Raw genomic sequence first — 18606 nt, forward strand, 5'->3', positions numbered from 1 at the left:
AAGAGTTAAAAATATTCTCTATGTTTCTTCAAGAAAGTTTATGGTTTCAACTCTTACAATGTTGGTATGTCCATCCTCCTCCCCACCCTATATCCTATAGGTGCTGGAAGGATAAGTGATTTGAAAGGTTTGGGGTATTTACTTCTTTTAGAATGCCAGCTCATGTTCTGGGTTCCATCCACTGTGAAGCTAAGGACCAGGTTACCACTTGCTTTCTAATTCCTGCCACAGGAATCCACTTGACAATCAGGTAAGCACAGTGCCCCTTGAGTTCATCCTTCCAGAAGGAAGCAGCAGACATCCTGCTTCCCAGGCAGAAAATGTGTATGCATTTTTGGTGTGTGTTTAATCTTTTCTGGCACACAATGTGGTACTGGTGAAATCTTACTTGCTTCATCTTTATAAAATATTTAGTCTTTTAATTATATGAACTGCCAAGATTCGGGTGCATGCTTTAGTCATTTCCCAACTGAGCTCTCAGCACAATCTCTCTGATGGCCTCTTCCGAGCATCTATCACATGTTTGCAATCTCTCCAAACCCATGAATCATATTTAAATGCTTTCCACATCCCATAATTCTCCTTTTACTGCTCTATTCAGTTAATTACACTTGCTCCCTATTCATCTGAGACATACAGTTTGGGGCTGGGATTTGGAGAGAGAAAAAAATGAAAACAAACTTCGTAATGAAAGTTCCTTCATACTTATGAGGTTTAATCCAGGTTTGTGTTTCAGCTTGCACTTTGAATTCTTTCTCTAACTGCTTCTAAGTAACTCCATCTGCCTCTGGGTTGGTTCCCATCTTTAAACCCATTGGTAGAAATCCCTTTGTACAAGGGTCGCCTTCATATTTAATATAATTCTAACATATCATCCTCATCTCACCCACTCATGTCAACTACATCAGACCATATCACTCAATTTCTATAAAGAATTGAGAACTTAAAAATGTGCACCAGCACAGCCAGCTGGTGGGTAACAATGCTACTTTTGAAAACAGCAAAAAGGGAAAGTATTTGTAAATGTGTGTGCATGTGTATGTGGGTGAAATCAGGGAAAATAGTGGATGGCATGTGTCTGATGCTATTAATGCTGATGAAATAGAAACAGGAATAGTCACCCAATGCTGGCAATCAGCTCACAAACCTGATATTTCATCAAGCAAATAATGAAATAAAATAATCCTAAATCTGTATAGATTTAAAGCAACTCCAACTAGGGATAGCAGGAGAAATAATTAAAGGTGATGTCTCTCCAGTGGTCTCCAAGGCCTGCCTGGTGGGCACCCTGCCCTCCCTCTGATTCGTCCCCCACTACTCTACTCTGCTGCAAGCACACTGGCCTCCTTTCTGTTCTTCCAACACACCACAGACACTCCCATCACAGGACCGTTGCACATGCAGTTCCCTCTCCCTGGACTGTTCTCCCTCACTTCTGTGTGCCTGTATTGCAAAATCACCTTCTCAATGAGGTCTTCTTTGGCCCACGAATCTAAAATTTCAACCACCACTCCCACATTTCATTCACATTCTGCTTCCCTGCTTTCTTTTCTTTGCCTTAGAACTTGTGACTGTCGAGCACTATTTAACTTACTTTTTAATCATCTTTTCTCCCACTAAAATGAAGCTCCGTGACAGCAGGGAGTTTTGCTTTGTTCAGTGCCAAATCTCAAAGTGTTGGCATGGAGTTAGTATTCAGTAAACAGAAGAATAAACAAATGAAATCACAAAAATAGGTACTTCTCAATACAGGGACGCCAGAACAGCATGTAGTCTTGGGAAAATAATGAGTGTAAATGTGGAAGCTGAGGAGATTCGAAGAAAGCAAGTGAGACAAACTGCCGGTTACCAACTCACTATCACATCGCTTCTTTCCCATAGAAAATGTGAGGGTAAAGCCAGGATGGCAGCCAATTAAAAACTCTATTTCCCAGCTTCCCTTCCAGATAATAGCGGTCTCATGACTGATTTCTAGATACAGGAAGTAAATGGACATTGCTGGGTGGGGTTTCTGAATAACATCTTAAAAATTTGCTGACTCCACTTGTGGGGGCCCTTTTGCCTTCCCTCCTTACTACTCCTTCTTTCCTAAAACATAGATGTGATAGTCGGTGCAGCAAGGGCCAGGCCCTTCTGTGATGCTGAGGCAACCTGGAGGAGGGCTCCAGCATGCTAGAGGTGGCAAAAGGGACGGGTGGAGGGACCTGGGCATCGAGCATCGGTGCTTCATCAGCATGGAGCTACCTTCCTCAGGACTTCATTCTATGAGAGAAAAATGAACCCCTGTCTGGTTCAAGTTATTGTTATTTGGGAGGGTCTTGACTACTCGTAGTTGAATGTAATTACTGTTGGCCAACATGAGGGCACCTGCTTTGCTTTCACTGAACACTCAGTGGTCGTCCTGGGAAATGCTCCGTGTGGGCCGTGATTTAGGAAACACATGTAGCGATTAATCAGAGGACCCAGATGAGACCCCTACTCTGATTGGCCTTATTCCAAAGCATTATCCTAATTATCATAGAACCCTGCAAATACCCCGAAACACGACTCTAACGAAAGAATGTCATTTTGGAAAATCACTGCAGAATTCATGGGTAAGTGGTTCACCCTCTCCAGGAGGAGAGCTTTCTCTCTTTCACTAGGGCTAAATGGATCCCAGTCCTGCACCCATGTCTTCCCACTCTCAAGCAGACATCCTTTCTTCTACATGCCAGAGGGACATATCTTTCCTTCCTGATAGCTGTAAACATACTCAAGACTCATCCATTCTACAACCCTCCTTGCATGTTGTATTCCTTTCCATCTCCCTCTCTTACCTCCCTTTGATGGTCAAACTTATCAAAAGTATTGGCTGGACTTAATATCTTCATCTTTTCACCTGCAAGGACCTCATTAACACACTCCAAACTGGCTTCTGCATTCCCATGCCACCAAAGTAACTGGTCTATGTCACCAATGAGCTGTGTTACACATTGTGTACTTTTTCCAATACTCATCTCTCTTGACCTCTTGGCAATGTTTGATGCTGAGGGCCACCCCCTTCCTCTTGACGCATTTTCTTTCTTCCTTCTTTTATTTAAAAAAACAATAATTTATTGAGGTAAAATTCACATAACATAAAAGAAAACGTTTAAAGTGATTCAATGGCATTTAGCATATCCAACTGTTTTATAACTATCAGTTCTGTTTTGTTCCCAAACATTTCCAGCACTCTAAAGCAAAACCCCTTAACCCATTAAGCAGCTTCTCTCCATTTCCCCTGGCAACCACCAATCCGTGTTCTGTATCTATGGATTTATTTACTCTGGATATTTCATTTTAATGGAGTTGTATGATATGTAACCTTTTGTGTCTGCTTTTTTTTACATAGCATCATGTTTTGGAGGTTCATCCATATTGTAGTCCATAGCAATTCCTTCATTCCTTGCTGTGGCTGAACGATATTCCGTTGTAAGGATATACCACATTTTGTTTATCTATTCATCCTTTGGTGGATGTTTGGGCTGTTCCCATCCCAACAGCTTTTGTGAATAGTCCTGCTATGAATGTGTTTGTACACTTAACTTGCTTAAATATCTATTTTCAACTGTTTTATGTATACACCTAAGAGTGGAATTGTGGGTTCATACGACAATTCTATGTTTAGCTTTTTGGGGGATGGACAAGCTGTTTTCCATAAGGACTAAACTGGTTTACATTCTCACCAGCAACATGCAAGAGCTCCAGTTTCTCCACATTCTCACCAATATTTGTTATTTTCTGGGGTTTTTTTTTTCTTTTCTCTTACTATAGCCATCCCAGTGGATGTGAAGTTAACTTCATTGTGGTTCTGATTTGCATTTCCCTAATGACTAATTAGTCATTTCCCTGATTTCCCTAATGACTAATGATATTGAACATCTTTCCATTTGTATGTCTTCAAGTCTTTTGCCCATTTCTTATTGAATCACTTGTCTTTCGTTGTTGTAAGCACTTTTTGTTGCTGTAAGAGTTCTTCATATTCTAGATACTAGACCTTATCAGATACATGATCTATAAATAGTTCTCCCTATTCTGTAGGCTGTCTTTTTATTTTCTTGATAATGTCTTTTAATGTATAAAAGTTTGTAGTTTTGATAAAATCTAACCTATCTTTTTTCTTTTTTGTCTGTGCTTTCAGTGACATAGCTAAGAACTTGTTGCTAAGCCACACCCACAAAGATTTACCCCTATGCTTTCTTCTGAGATTTCTATGGTTGTAGCACTTCTGTTTAGGTTGTCAATCCACTTTGAGTTAATTTTCCTATATGGTATGAAGTAAGGGCTCAACTTTATTCTTTTGTAGGTAAATTCCAAATTGTCCCAGCATCATTTGTTGAAGAGACTATTCTTTCCCCCTGTAATGGTCTTGTCAAAAATCAATTGGCCAGAGATGTAACTGCAAACTTCCTTGCAATGGTTTTGGTGATTAAACGCTCACTCTGGCCTCTCTCTATCTCCTTTGCAGGCCCAACATCTTCTTCCAGCCATAAAAGCTTGGCTCAGTGCATATTTCCCTTATCACTCTATGCTTTCCGTTTAGACAATGTCTAGCTTTAAGTACCACCTATTTTTGGGTAACTCGTATGTGTGGATTTCTTGCTGAGCCCTTTCCTCAGAGCTTCAAACCTGCACATCCAATTGCCATCTTGAATGTGTCTGCTTGGATGTCACAAAGTCATCTCAAAATGTACATGTCCAAAACCAGACTATGGATCTTTCCTCCAAAAACTGTTATATTTAGTGAATAGCACTATTACTTCTCCTGTTAGCCAAGCCAAAATCTGATAGTCAATCCTTCTCCCCAACTCCTGTGATTTGATCCCCAAAAAAAGCCTCTGAACTGTGTGTCTTATTTATGTCTCAAATCCATCCATTTTTCTTCCACACAATAGTTGAAGCATATGTGGGAAAAAAATCCATAAGCACTATTGAAGAGCACAACTTTTTTTAAACAAATGAAGTGATGTACCATCCATGAATGGGAAAGTTAATATTACACAGATATCAATACTTCCCAATTATGGATTAATTCTGTTCTGATCAAATTAATTATTCATTTGCACAACCAAAAATGTTTATCAACTAAGTGCTAAATGTTTATTGTTAAGTACTGAAGGACAGATAATTTTTAATTACAAAATTCACCTGCAAATTAAATGGCCAAGATTACTAATGATGTTGTGAAAAGAATAATAAGAATAATAAGCTGGCAAATATGAAAAAGTAGTACAAAACTACAATTATTAAACCAATGTGCTACTGACACAATAACAGATGAAGAAATCAATGGAACAGGATGGAGATTTTTAGAATTACAAGTTCTTGAGAAAATGAATGCAATCAGCCATTCTAGAAAAATCATCAGCTATTTAGAAAAATAAAGTTTGATTCACATCTAATGCTATATAAAATAAGTTTTAAATCAATACAGTTATGTAAAAAAGTGAAAGGGTAAGTATCTGACTGGAACATAGAATAGTTCTGTGTTTTTTGGGTGGAAAGACTATGAAGGACATGAGTGGTAAGCTTGAATGCATAAAAATGGAAGAAACAATATTTTTAAACATAATTAAAATCAAAAGGTAGATGCCAAGTTAGGTAAATGTAAAGTATCTTATATACAAAGGGTTAATATCATTAAAGTCTAAAGAGTGTTTACAAATCAGTAAGGAGAAATAAAAACCCTGGTAAGCAAATGGTTAAAGCATCCAAACAGCTGGTTCACAAGAGAAGAACACCAACCAATAAACAAATGTTTATTAAATAATTACATTAAATGCAATAATTGAAAAATACAAATTAAAACAATTAGTATTTCCCTCATCAAACTCAAAGAATAAGAAAAAAAAGTATAATAGACACTTCGAAATACTCCTGGTAGTAAATCTAATGGATGTACTGTTCCTGGAATTTAATTTGAAAAAAATATGTCCATAGGCTTGAGAATGTTCTCTGCTTTGAACTAGTAACTCCACTTCTAGGAATTTTCTCCAGCCTAAGAAAATGATCAGAGATGTCCACATATATGTAAATAATAAGGATGTTTCCTACAGTGTTTCCTTTAATACAGCTACAAATCAAAGACAAAGCAGGTTTTAAAATATTTAAATGAACTATGTATACATGAATGATGGAATACTTCACAGGCATTAGAGTACACTATTTTAAAAAAAGAGTGTTTCATAACAATGGAGACATGCTCACAGTATAATGCAGTGGAAACAAGAAAAGACTAGGGAAATATATAGGGTTAAAGTGTGGAAAGAATTACAACAAAATGTCATCAATATTTTTTCCTGGAAGGTAGGCTTATAGGTGACTTTTATTTATTTGCTAGCCTTTCTATCATGTTCTTAATTTTCTACCAAAAGGAAAGTATTTTTGTTCGCTTTTTCTTTAAAAATTTTAACAGCAATGCTTTATCATCATAAAATATTCAAGTAATGGGTTAATATATGGAGTCCTCTTCCCTACTGACTTATCTGCCTCCCCAGGAGTAATTTCCATTAAAGGTTAGTATATGGACTTGCAGACATTTTTCTATGTATTTACACATATGAACGTACATGGCAACTATTTTCACAATCAAAAAAATACAAGTTATTTAATACAGAATGAGCCAAAAAGAATCAGGGGAACAAAAAGAAAGTTGCTAGATATTTTAGTAAAGTATCCAAAAAACTAAAATTTAAGGAAAATGGGTAAGTGGCCATTATTTCGGAGTAAATTCATTCACCTCAATTTTTCAATGACCAGGAAAAAAAATGTACGGGAAAAATTAAAGTTGGGGTAGTGGGCAGGGTACATAGCTCAAATAAATTATAAGCAAACGCTCTGCTGTCCTTTCTTTATATGAGAAAATGGCAAACAGAGGCCAATCGGTGCTCTTACATCAACATTTGTAAATAAGCATGTTTTGGAGACTTAAGGGAATGCTCGAGATGCAAATCAGGAGAAGGAAACTGGTGCCCGGCACAGTGAGAGGGCAGGACAGCCCACGTGGCCTGCCCCTGGGGCACAGACAGCTTCCGTGGGCTCCCTCTGAGCTGGGGCGGGCAGCACGGCCAGGGCGAGGGTATGAAACGGCTCTAATCCCATTCTACTTTATGACTAGCTCAAGAAATGACCTCTAGCGAGATCTGGCCCTTGTTCTATCCAGCAACTAGACTTTTCTTACAGAAAATAAATTAAAAAGGTGTGACCTTGCTGAAGGCTTGCCGAGAAAATGAGGTACATCTTGTCACAGGCAGAGGAGCCTATTTGTTCAATTTGAAAGGCTGCCGCTTTGCTCCGATCAGAAGTTAAGATAAAGGCTGGGGATGAAAAGAGGAGAAACATTTCTAAGCAAGGAAATTAAAGAGCTACATTGGAGACCCTTTCAGCCCTACAGAGGGTTTTTTGTGTGGGGTTTATCTGGCCCCATCAGCCACACCTTGTCCCTGTGCTCCAAGCTCCCTCTCCTCTGAGCACACAAAAGCCTGCCATGTAGGGAGCAGATGAGAAGCCCCGTCACTGATAGCCATCAGCTGCCCCCACCCCTCCCCTGCAGGTCACAGCAGCGGAAAGTGACCCGCCCAAATTTTATTCACCGGGTAGAAAGATTCAAAGTCATTTCATTGGTTGTACTACAGAGACTCAGTCAAGAGGCTTCATACCTTCCCGGCCAATAAATATATCACATCTTGGAGAATTTCTCCCAAATTTGCTCAAATAAAGGGGCACTGAAATGCCTTTGTGTCCATAAAAGTCTCAAGCCAACTGAAATTTCCACCCAAAGACCCTGAAGCAAAGAAACCTTCTTTCAACTTCCCTCATCACTTTATAGACATCTTTTATGTTCCAGAACGTCCTTCACCTTTCAAAGCAATAGCTCATACAGGAAAATAGGAGCCAGAAAAAAATGCTGGGCTTTTCCACATGCTCCATGTTTATAGCCAGCATTCTGTTCTCTGGTTCTGTTTGCCCACTGAATTTCTGAGGAATAGCTGGATGGGCCAGACGTCTCAACCTAGAATTCAACGTGCTCGATCGTATGAGACCACCTCACCTTTCCAGTTTTATTGACCTTTATTCCCTCCTACATTCCAGTCTTGAACATATTTTCCACTTTTCTACCTCCACGTCCTTGCTTGAGCTGTTAATGCACTTGGACTTCCCTTCCTCACTGTGTCTTTCTTGCAGCCCCAGCTTTCTACACTGCCATGTGTCGTTATGGGCAGAGTCTGCGTGTTCAGGAGCATGTTAGTCAGCTAGGGCTGCTGGGACAAAATGCCACAAATGGGGTGGCTTAAACAATAGAAATTACTATTCTTACTGTTCTGGAGTCTGGAAGTCTGAACTCAAGGTGCCGGGAGGGTGGGGTTCTTTTCTGAGGCATCTCTCCTTAGCTTGTAGATGGCCCTATATGTTCACATCATCTTTCCTCGGTGTGGGTCTGGGTCCTAATCACCTATTCTTATGACACTAATCATATAGGATTAGGGTCTACCTTAATGACCTCATTTTACCTTAGTTACCTCTTAGAGTTCCTATCTCCAGAGTGACATTCTGAGGTACTGGGGGTTAGGACTTCAATATATGAATTTTGGGGACACAACTCCGTCCATAACAGGGAGAAATTCCTCCTCCTGTGAGTGTTGGTGGGAGGAAGGTGCTCAACCTACTATGAAAGCCCAAGGGCAAGATCATCTTTTTCCCAGTTCCTAGCAGTAGACGTGCAGGCAAGCAACCCACGTTGCCCAATCAAATGCCCTCATCTAGGCTTGGATTCTTGCTGGAGGGAATCGAAGATGCATGATGGTGGGGAACATCATCACAGGAACCACCCCGAGCTGGGCAGCAGGTGTGAGCTCCAGCAGCCCCCCCCCCCCCCCGGGAGATCCAGAAGAGCCATGGGCCTTGGCCTATCCAGGCCATTCAGTGGGGTGAACTTGGCCGTGCCCATTACTGCTGCACCTCCCTGGGTCCAGTCCCCATTTCCCATCCTGGTTCTCAAGCTCTCCCTGGATTCTCAGGCCAATACATTGTTTCCAATAAATGCCTTTTCCTCTAAAGCCAGCCTCTCCTCATTTCTGTTGCTTGCAACCAAGAACACCAGCTGATGCACCCTTTTTCAAGGCACAGCTGTGCTATTGCCATTTCCATAAGATTTCTTAGGAGTATCTATTGAGAAAGCATCTCTCTCTTCCCTCAGCTTACCTAACATTTGTCCTTTCATTGGGGCAACTATTTCCTGGGCATCTACCACGTACCAGGCCCTATATTTGGTGCCAGGGATCAGAAGATCAAAAGCACACATGATATTTTTCATATCACGAGGACACATGCAGTTTTAAAAGTTATACTATTAAGTAATCATAGTAATAATTGAAGGCAAGTGCTAAGTGCAACGAGAGCACCAAAGGAGATAGAACAGCTGGTGTTGGGTGGGGGAGGCAGGGAGGATGTTCAGGGAAGAGGGGAGGAGACGTTCAAGTTCCTATGTGAACACTAGGTGGAACCAGTGAGGCGAAGTGGAAGAGAGTGGAGTGCAGGGTTGACAGAAGCAGGCAGCATAGTGTCTGGACACAAGGGTTTGGGTTTAGGAAAACATCAGGGAGAGTTACAGGGAGTTTGGGGAGGGATGGTCATAGGCAGAGGTCATGTTAGGCCTGAGGATATCACTGCTCACCCCCAGAGAGCAATGGTTACCCCAATTCCTGGGCTGGTGCCTGTCTTACACTTGTGTTTCCCTGCCACCATAAATATCTTTGAACTTGTCAGGAAATCCAAGCCAATATTTGTTTCTGATATTATGGCCCCCTTAATGAAATTACTATTGCCCCATGAGGGTAGGCAGGGCATGATGCCCCTTGATGCCTGGCCTCTATCATCTCTTTAGGGCCTGAAGGAACTCAATGCATATTGTGGAGCAGAATCACCTGCCTGGAGTTGAAGTTCCCTGTGAATGGAGAGAGAAGCACCTGTGCTTCCTCTGTTTCAGTCCCCCCCACTGAACCTAGCATGGCTTCTCATTTTCAGTAGACCCTCAAGAGGGTCTGTGTCCTTGGACTTTGCAGTTATGTCTTGAAAGCAGAGCAAGTTTCTCAAGTGCCTTTGACTTGTGAAGAATGACTTGACTTGGTTCACTTGAGTTTTAGTGCTGAGTTGTTGAATTGTTTGAGAACTGGTGATAATATGTGCAGAAGGACTTATCTGTGGGTATACTCATGGGTCTCGGACATAAGGCCATCTATCAAAGATCTGGCCTGGCCTTTATCTGCACAAATGATTTCACTTCCCTAGGCCTTGTTTGTCTATTTGAAATATACCTGGAAGAATGCATCCCAGTCCATCCCAAAGATTGGGAGGGGAGCGGTGCCTCATCTGAGCTTTAGTGGTAATTTCCAAGTGATCTAGCCCAGTTTCCTGCACAAAAATAATGAAGGAATTGGGAGGCAAACTGACTCCTGAGCTAGGACAGAGAGAATCACCAAGTCCTATGGCAAATATTCTTGAGCATAGGAATATCTGATGTTCCATTTTAAGGTGACTTCCCTGCTAGGATATAAACTCCCTCCATCTCTTTTCTCAAACCTTAGTGAAGTCACCTGCACACAGGAAGGGCTTACGTGAATGGGTTTTTTAAATGCAGAAATGAAGAAATTGAAGTTTCATAGCTGAGCTGAAGCATTTTGGGTCATGAGGAGTGTAGAAATGCAGTGAAAGAATCCACAGAATGAAACTCACTAAATAGAAACCAGAATCACATGGGATAGAGAAGAAACCCAAAGAACAAAACAAGCCATCAGCCCCTCCCTTCTCTCCAGAACCCCCTGGAAGGTCAGGAAGGTCATGGGGCTGTCCCTTTCCTCAAAGGGGATCATGCCAATTTCTTTGGGTTCTTAAGAGACAGGATACTCAGCCAGGATCTGGGTTAGGGTAAAAGCCCGCAGTTGAAGGAGTCGATCCTTGTGGCCTTCTCCAATGTTAGCTTTCCAATCAAGCTTTTTCACAAACATCTAAACAATAATTGGCTAACACTTTTAGTTTTGAGGCCATCATTTAAAGAAAACTGAGCTTCTAGGCACATTTCCTCCTTCTGCCCCACCCCAAACACTCTCTAGACAAATGTACCGCACAGTATGACTTGTCCAGCCAAACAGTATGTCTATTCAATGAAGTTAAAAGTCTTACTATCAGCAAGATGATCCTTGGGCTTAACCTCACAATGTCTGTATTAATTTGCATTCTGAGAGTGCTGGATGCTGGGTTGCCTACAAGAACAAAGAGGAAACTCTACCAATTACCAGAAAACCCCACCATGCCTGCAGCTTGCAACAGCTGGTGACAAGGGGGAGAATTACAACACCCTCAGAATGTTACTAAACATTGTTAAGAACAAATTACAGTGGTGCCGTCTTAATGACTGCTGGCTAAGACTGCAGACCGAGGCTGCACTGTGAATATTTCCTCTAACAAGAGTTCTTCAGACTCCTTCAAGTTCACCTTCTTTTAAACAGGGACCCAAGGAGAATTTGTAAGATGCTCAGTATGTCATACCATTTAGTAATGTTTACAGTGTCACTGTGTCTGGATTTGCTTACTGTATCTGCATCTATTGTTTATGTGACTACAGAATGAGCTCTATTACTTTTTGCCTCTCCCTACTAACAATAATAATGATAATATTATTAACTACCATTTCTGAGTGCTTATTAAGTGCCCAACCATATTCTAAGCACTTATTACGCTTTATGTCCTTTAAGTCTTATGCATAATGATCCTGTGTGCTGTGCACTGTTATTTCCCAAGTCTTACACAGGAAGCCAATGAAGCTTGGAGATTAAGTGTCTCCCCAAGGTGCATGTTCCATAGCTAGGAAGAGAGACAGACAGGATTCAGAACCAGAGCTTGGGCCTTTCTCCATAGACCACGCTTTTAACTGTAACCTGACACATTCCCGCACTGCTGATGCAGGTGAAGGGCAGTGAGGCTAACCTAGGTCTATGTTTAATGCCCCTAGGCTTCTACTCAAATATGTTTCCAGCTGTCACGGTCAACAGAAGCAAGAAGCAGACCAGGGTGAGCTGTGGTATTCCCGCCTCGCCTTTATTCTTCCACCCCCATGGTGTTTAATTCCTCCCTCACACCATGATAAAATCAACGTTAAAGAGATACTGTTAAGTTAAAACTACAGGTGTTGACTAAATGTTTTGTTTCAAGATACATGTGTGGCAGGTATGTTACAAATTCAACTAACATAATGGTTGTAACTTTGGCTTATCTAATGCATATTTTCAATTTGTGGTAATGTAAAGTCATTGAACTCAGACCTAGGGTAGTTGATCCAAACGGATAGTTATGAATGATTCCAGCTAACAGTGGGTACCCAGGCCTGATTGGATATCAGACAAAACAAACACCAGATTGTTGCCAGGGATGATGTAAAAATTCAAGAATATGGGGCCATGAAGGAACTTCCAGCATGAGAGGCCAGAGAACAAGAAAAGGCATCAAATGGATGTTACCCACCCACGTCAAGAAACTAGAAGCTCCCTAATAAAAAAAAAAAGGCACAATCGTTTTGGTAACTGTGTGTCTGCCAGGGTTGTTGGGAGTCCAGGCCTTCAGGTCAAACTGGCCTAAAGCTCTAGTCCTGTGGCAAATACACCATGAAGCCAGTGTGTTCCCCGGCTCACTTCATTTCTCTACCTCCATGTTCCTGTGGCCACATGTGCTGTTTCCCCACATCAACATGAACTGAGCCTTCACCAAGCACTGTTCAGGGGTGGGGATATGCGGGCAGTCACCTTATCACCCTCAGCCTCTCACTGTCTTCACGGCTCTATTTCCCCAACTCTTCCTCATGATAACATCCCCCGATGCCTTACTCAGAGCTCCTCCACCTCCTCCACGGGCCCTCTGGAATCTCAATTTCTATCCCAACCACTTCAAGCATTTTCATTATAAGGACAGCCTTCCCACTCCAAGATGAGATCCGGTGACTGACCATTTCTCCAGTTCACTCTCTGGGCACTACCTGAGAATGACTGGGCTGGAGAGAACAAAGCAGGGGTGGGTGGGTGTGCCATTAGAAGGCCTCATGGAGCTCTGAATCAGTTCCTCTACTTGGACTTGCCCTTCCCTCTGCTTCCTTAGGTCCAACCTCACAGAAGTGACATTTTGCTTTTTGACTTGAATTGGACCTTTTATTGCTTAGGTGTTTGGATGCCAACATCCCAAACGCTTCCAACATGCAATATCTTGTCCTGCCACCCCACCAAACACCTCACCTATGACCCACTTCTCCCTTCAGGCCCCAACTCTAAGGTGACAATGGGGCTCACCAAGACTTGCCCAGAGCTGTCACTCATTCAATATGGCTGCAGTTTAAATAGAATATATAAGTATGTTGGTGTTAACCGAGTTCATCCTTCTCAATAATAGAGTCAACACCCTAATACTTCACCAGTTATATTCACATGGAGAACTCTGAGCAAAGGAGGGAGATTTCTTTGCTCTGATCTAAAGGTTAATTCAAAAGCAGCTGTGTTCTGGTTTCTATTTTCAGTATTACTTGTTGAAATCATGTTGTAATTAAGCAAAAAAGCTTATAGAAGGAAATCTGATGCAGGGAAAGAAGGGAAAAGCAAGGGAGAGAAAGGCAGGAAACTCCCTGTTTTTGAGGACCTACTATGTGCCTTACCCTAAGACAACTAATCCCTAGAATGGATCAAAACTCCAAGAAAATATATTGATTTGAGTTTTAATTAAGTGCTTTTTCAGTTTTGTACTTTGGATTTGCTATGAAAGAGCTTTTGCAACATTTTTCACCATGTTTCTTTCCTAAGCCTTCTTTTCAGGCCCAGTTTTGTGTATTCTAATTATAAACTGTAGTTCAAGTTCCGAAAACACTCCCTTATAATTATCACCAAACAAATGCAGTGATTCCACAAAGCCCAAACATGTGTCACATTAATTCTCACAACTAAAATACTTTCATTTTTCTTGAACTCTAAGCAAAATGGACCATAAGCAAAGTGTTTGATAAAAATGACAGGTGGAATTCCATCCAATTAAGACATAAATATTTTTCCAGAGGCTAAGCTCACTGCAAAATAATAATCTTCACTCGACACATCTTTACATGTCTTTGGCAAAACACCTGTCTAAAACTGTTAACACTAAATATTTTGGGAGCTCTGTACTTCAAAGACATCCCTGAAAACGTCAAGCATTGTTAAAATGTTGAAGTAATTTTGGTTAAATGCTTCTGTGACAACTGTCGGACTTGATTTGTTTTAGCTGAATACATTCTGAATATTGCTTGAAATCTGTGAATTGGTCATTTGCCAAAAGATGAGAATTGGGCTGCAGTCAAAAGAATTACATGCATCAAAGAAATGGAAAAAAAACTGGGGGAATCTTTGGGTATTTTTAAAATGCAATTCATCTTTTAGGTTGGAAGCTTCAAAAGAACATTCTTACCAATCGACAGCATTTGCATCAAAACCATAAAGTATACAGTAGAAGTCATTCTGTTTCTTGGCCAAATGCATGCACATAGAGTCACACCTACAGTTCCTCATGCAAAGAAAAGAAAAATATATTTTAAAGAACTTTGATAAAATCAGTAATTAAGCAATACAAAATTGAGATGTTTTCCTAGGAACTTCTAATTAGTTGGTTTCCTAATGCTTAAAGTTCTTAGAATCACAGAAGAAATAGTAGTAGTTAAAACATTAGTGAACATCTAATCCAACAAAGCCCTTTCTCCTTCTCCTTCCACTTTCATATAGGTAAACTGAGGCCCAAAGACCTGGAGTCAACCACAGTCAGTTAACAGAAGTGCTTACAGCAGAGAGCTCAAAGTTTGGGCTGAAGGGTTGATGGTGAAGGAGGCATTTATGAAACATATCGACATATGGTAAAAGAGGAACATAAATATCCAAGAGGCATAATGAGGTCAACAATATGAAGAAGTAAGATTAACTGGGTAATTACTATCAGCCAGGCGTTGTGTGAAATTACATACCTTATCTCATTTAATTCTTGCACTTTCCTATTCACAAGGAATCCCCTTTTATAGACTATGTCTCTAAACAATTTGTCCAGATTAGGCAGATAGCAGTTGATAGAATCAAGACTTGGAGTCAGTTCTGTCTGACTTCAAAATCCTTAACCATAGGGAACTTATTCTTAATGTTCCAAAGAGTAGCCAGGGGTGAATTTAAAAAACACAACAAATCTTGACAATTGCTGTCTATGAATTTCTCTCTCAGTAACTGCACTTCTCACCACCTCTTGGGAAGTGCCTGGTGCTTAAAAAATGCCCTGGGAGATGAGGTTCTTCATCAGGGCAACTCACTGAGGGCTGGTTTGTTGACCGATGACATGAAGTCGTGTGATTCACAAACAGCTTTGAATGCCAGGTCAGAAACACTGGTGCTGATTATCAAATGCATAAGCCTGAAAATTAGTATTTTAATAAAATAAGCCGGATTCTAAAATTCTGTTTAAAAAAAAAAACAACAGAGAAGGAAAGGCAAAGAAAGAAACCCTTCTACAATTAGGAAAGTAATTATATTTCAAGAGTAGAAAAGTAGAAATAGGTTTTGTATTTTGAATTTTTCTCCCCTCCCCTCTCCTCCTCACCACTCGTTCCCCTCTTTTCCTTTCTCTTTATTGTTCTGTTCTTTTTTCTGTTGCGTTTTCTTCCTTTTCCTTTCCTTCCCTTTCCTTTTGGTAAATGCACCCTTGGTAGATGTCCAAGAACAGAGCAATAATGGGAGCCACAAATCTTTTTAAAGCGCTCCCCACAAGGCAGCTAGGGCAGGAATCTCAGGGGGTCAATCCAGCCCATCTGAGGAGAGCCTGCTCCTTGAAACCTGAGACTTTCCAAGTGATATCACTTCAAGGCGCACAGACCTAAGAGGATTAAGGTAAGTATCCCTCCTAAAAGCCTGAAAAAACAAAGATTAGTTTTTAGCATCACAAAGAAACATATATTTATATAGGTTCTGAAGGAGAGGAAATATGTTAAGACTTTTGGAGTGGGGGTGGAGGCGAGGAGAGATACTGAGGACAGAAAAGACAAATCATCCCTAAGCAAGGGGGAGAACATTCCTACAAGATTATCCACTGTTTACAAAGACAGATTGAAATTGAGATTTACGTAAAGGTAACAAAGGAGACATGTGCTGAAAAATCTTATTAAGCTTCATTTACTAAGGGAGCGTTTGTGATTGGACCAAAGAGCGGACTTTTTATTTTTTCCACTGTGTAAGAAGGGTAGTGAGGATTATTAGGATAATTAATAGTTAAGTCAACACTGCAAGAACTTGTTCATTTTCAAGAAAAAAATACTTTTTCTCAATAACTTCAAAAAACACATATTATATATTCCTAGTGGGATAAATCGCTGAAATGCTTTCAAGCCTCCATTTCCAAAGCAGTTTAACTAAATCAGTCATTCAAACTAAAGTTGGAGGCTGCAACCCATAAAGCCTAAAGGAATCCATGAGCCTCAGGAAAATGCATACACATGCACAGTTGTGCATGTAACTCATTTATTGTGCTGGAGATATATTCTTTTTATATAGTCATCAGTAAGATCCATCTTCTTGAAGTTTTTGTCTCTTTCATGCTTTTTTCACCCCAGATAAAAATGAATAGTTACTCCCCCTCCCTCAAAAGAAAGTAGATACAGATTAGACAAATAAAACAAAAAGTGAACTTTAATTCTGTTCAAAAGTAAATTCCACCAGGCGATTCTTTTGTGTGGATTGACGAAGAAGGTAAACCTGTGGATTGATCTTCACCAGGGCCATTGTTGACATCCGACCCATATCATTTCTCGTTCATTCTGAGAGTGCCAAGCTCTGCCAATGCAGATGCACGAACATGAATAGTGGCAAAAGGTGTCAGAACACCCGTTGCTCCTGCAGCCAACTTGGGGGTAAGTCAGAGAAACACCAGAATTCCCCAAGATTTCAAGTGGAATGCATTTTACATCAGTTCCTTTGTCAAGTCAGAGAGGACATCTGGGCCAGGATCTGCCTTGTTGACACCCTTCGTGACAGTAGAAGGTTATACATTTCAATTTTAAGGTTCCCTGAGCAGAACAAAACTTCAAAAAACCACTGTAACCTTTCTAGGTGTCCATCAACTTCTACCTGCCCCCATACTGACATGGACTGGCCACCAAGTTATCTGTGAAGTCATCCCAGTAGCACTGACCAGGTCCCACCCCCTAATTCCTCTGTTCCCAGATGCACATACTAAAATTTCTGAACAAAGCTTGCCTTCTTAGAGCTGCTGAGCACATAGGCTGTGGGCAGTGTCCTCTGCTACACTTGAACTGTTATGAAAGGAAGGGCATATTTTACAGTAGATTAGAGCTTAAAACCAAGGAAATAATGTAAAACTCCCCACTGCCAGCCCCCAGTTCTAGAAGAGAAGTGTGGAGCCTGAAGAGCTCAGAGCTTTTTTGCAACAGTTTCCACAGCAAGGATGGCAGGACCTTGAATTTAAATTCTTTTCATGCTTATTTGATTAAAAAAAAAATCTGCCAAGAATGCCAAGACATAAAGAAATTCTTCCTCACCATTTTGAGAATGGGCTCTTACCTTCTACCTAAAAGTCAATCAAGCGCATTACAACCTGCCCTTGGAACGTAGGCAACTTCAGGATAGCGGAGCAAGGCTTTGCAGTCTGTTTCCACTTTCTGACTAGCCCCCTAGAAAGGTGGTGAATTAGAACCTGCCTCTCATATCCGGGAGACGCTTCCCTGCAGTCAACCAGATGCCTGTCAACATTGCTGGCAGACTTCTTGGACACAAGGGGAGTCTTCTGAAGAAAACAGCAAGTTAAGATAATATACAGAGCTTCCTTATTCACCAAGTAGCAAAACCATATGACATGTCAAGCTTTGCAGGTGTACAGTATCTTAGGTCAGGTTTCCCCCCGCAAACAGTCTCTGACACGGGGATTTGACTGCAAAGAGTTTATTTTGGAGGTGATCCCAGGAAGTGAGTCAGGGAATGGAAACAGTCAAGCACGTTGCTCTTGGAGTGCCAGTCAGGTTCAGTCCTGCGGACAAATTCTGGGAGAGAGTGGAGAACATGATTCAGAATTGTCCCACGTGAAGGGGGAGAACGTTCAGGTGCTTAAACGTCAATGTCCATGCGTTACTGGTTGAGGGCTGCTTCCCTGGATATAAGCATTTTTCCAGCATCTCTGGTCTGCCTGATCCATGGGTCAAGCATCCTTCAGCAGCCAGAAAAGTATTCTCGGTCAGAGTGGCAGGAGTTTGCAGCAAGAAGTCATCAGAATGGAGGGATGGTAAATGCTGAGGAAATACGGGCAGGGCACCGACAGGGTTTGCTACATGCAGATACTCTGAATTTTCTTCCAGGCAATGTTTCCACCATTTCCAAGAGGCCATTGCAATTTTCAAACACAGGTTCACAAACAATAAGCTTTCATTGTTGACATCATGCTCCATGTAACAGACAAAAACAGAGCTGTGCAAAGGACATCTCCATTCTCCTCAAGTTGTTTAATGAAGGAACACAGGTTGACTGGGAATTCTATTATGATCTG

This window comes from Manis pentadactyla, chromosome 15 (assembly GCF_030020395.1).
Source record: "Manis pentadactyla isolate mManPen7 chromosome 15, mManPen7.hap1, whole genome shotgun sequence".
Lineage (NCBI taxonomy): Eukaryota > Metazoa > Chordata > Mammalia > Pholidota > Manidae > Manis > Manis pentadactyla.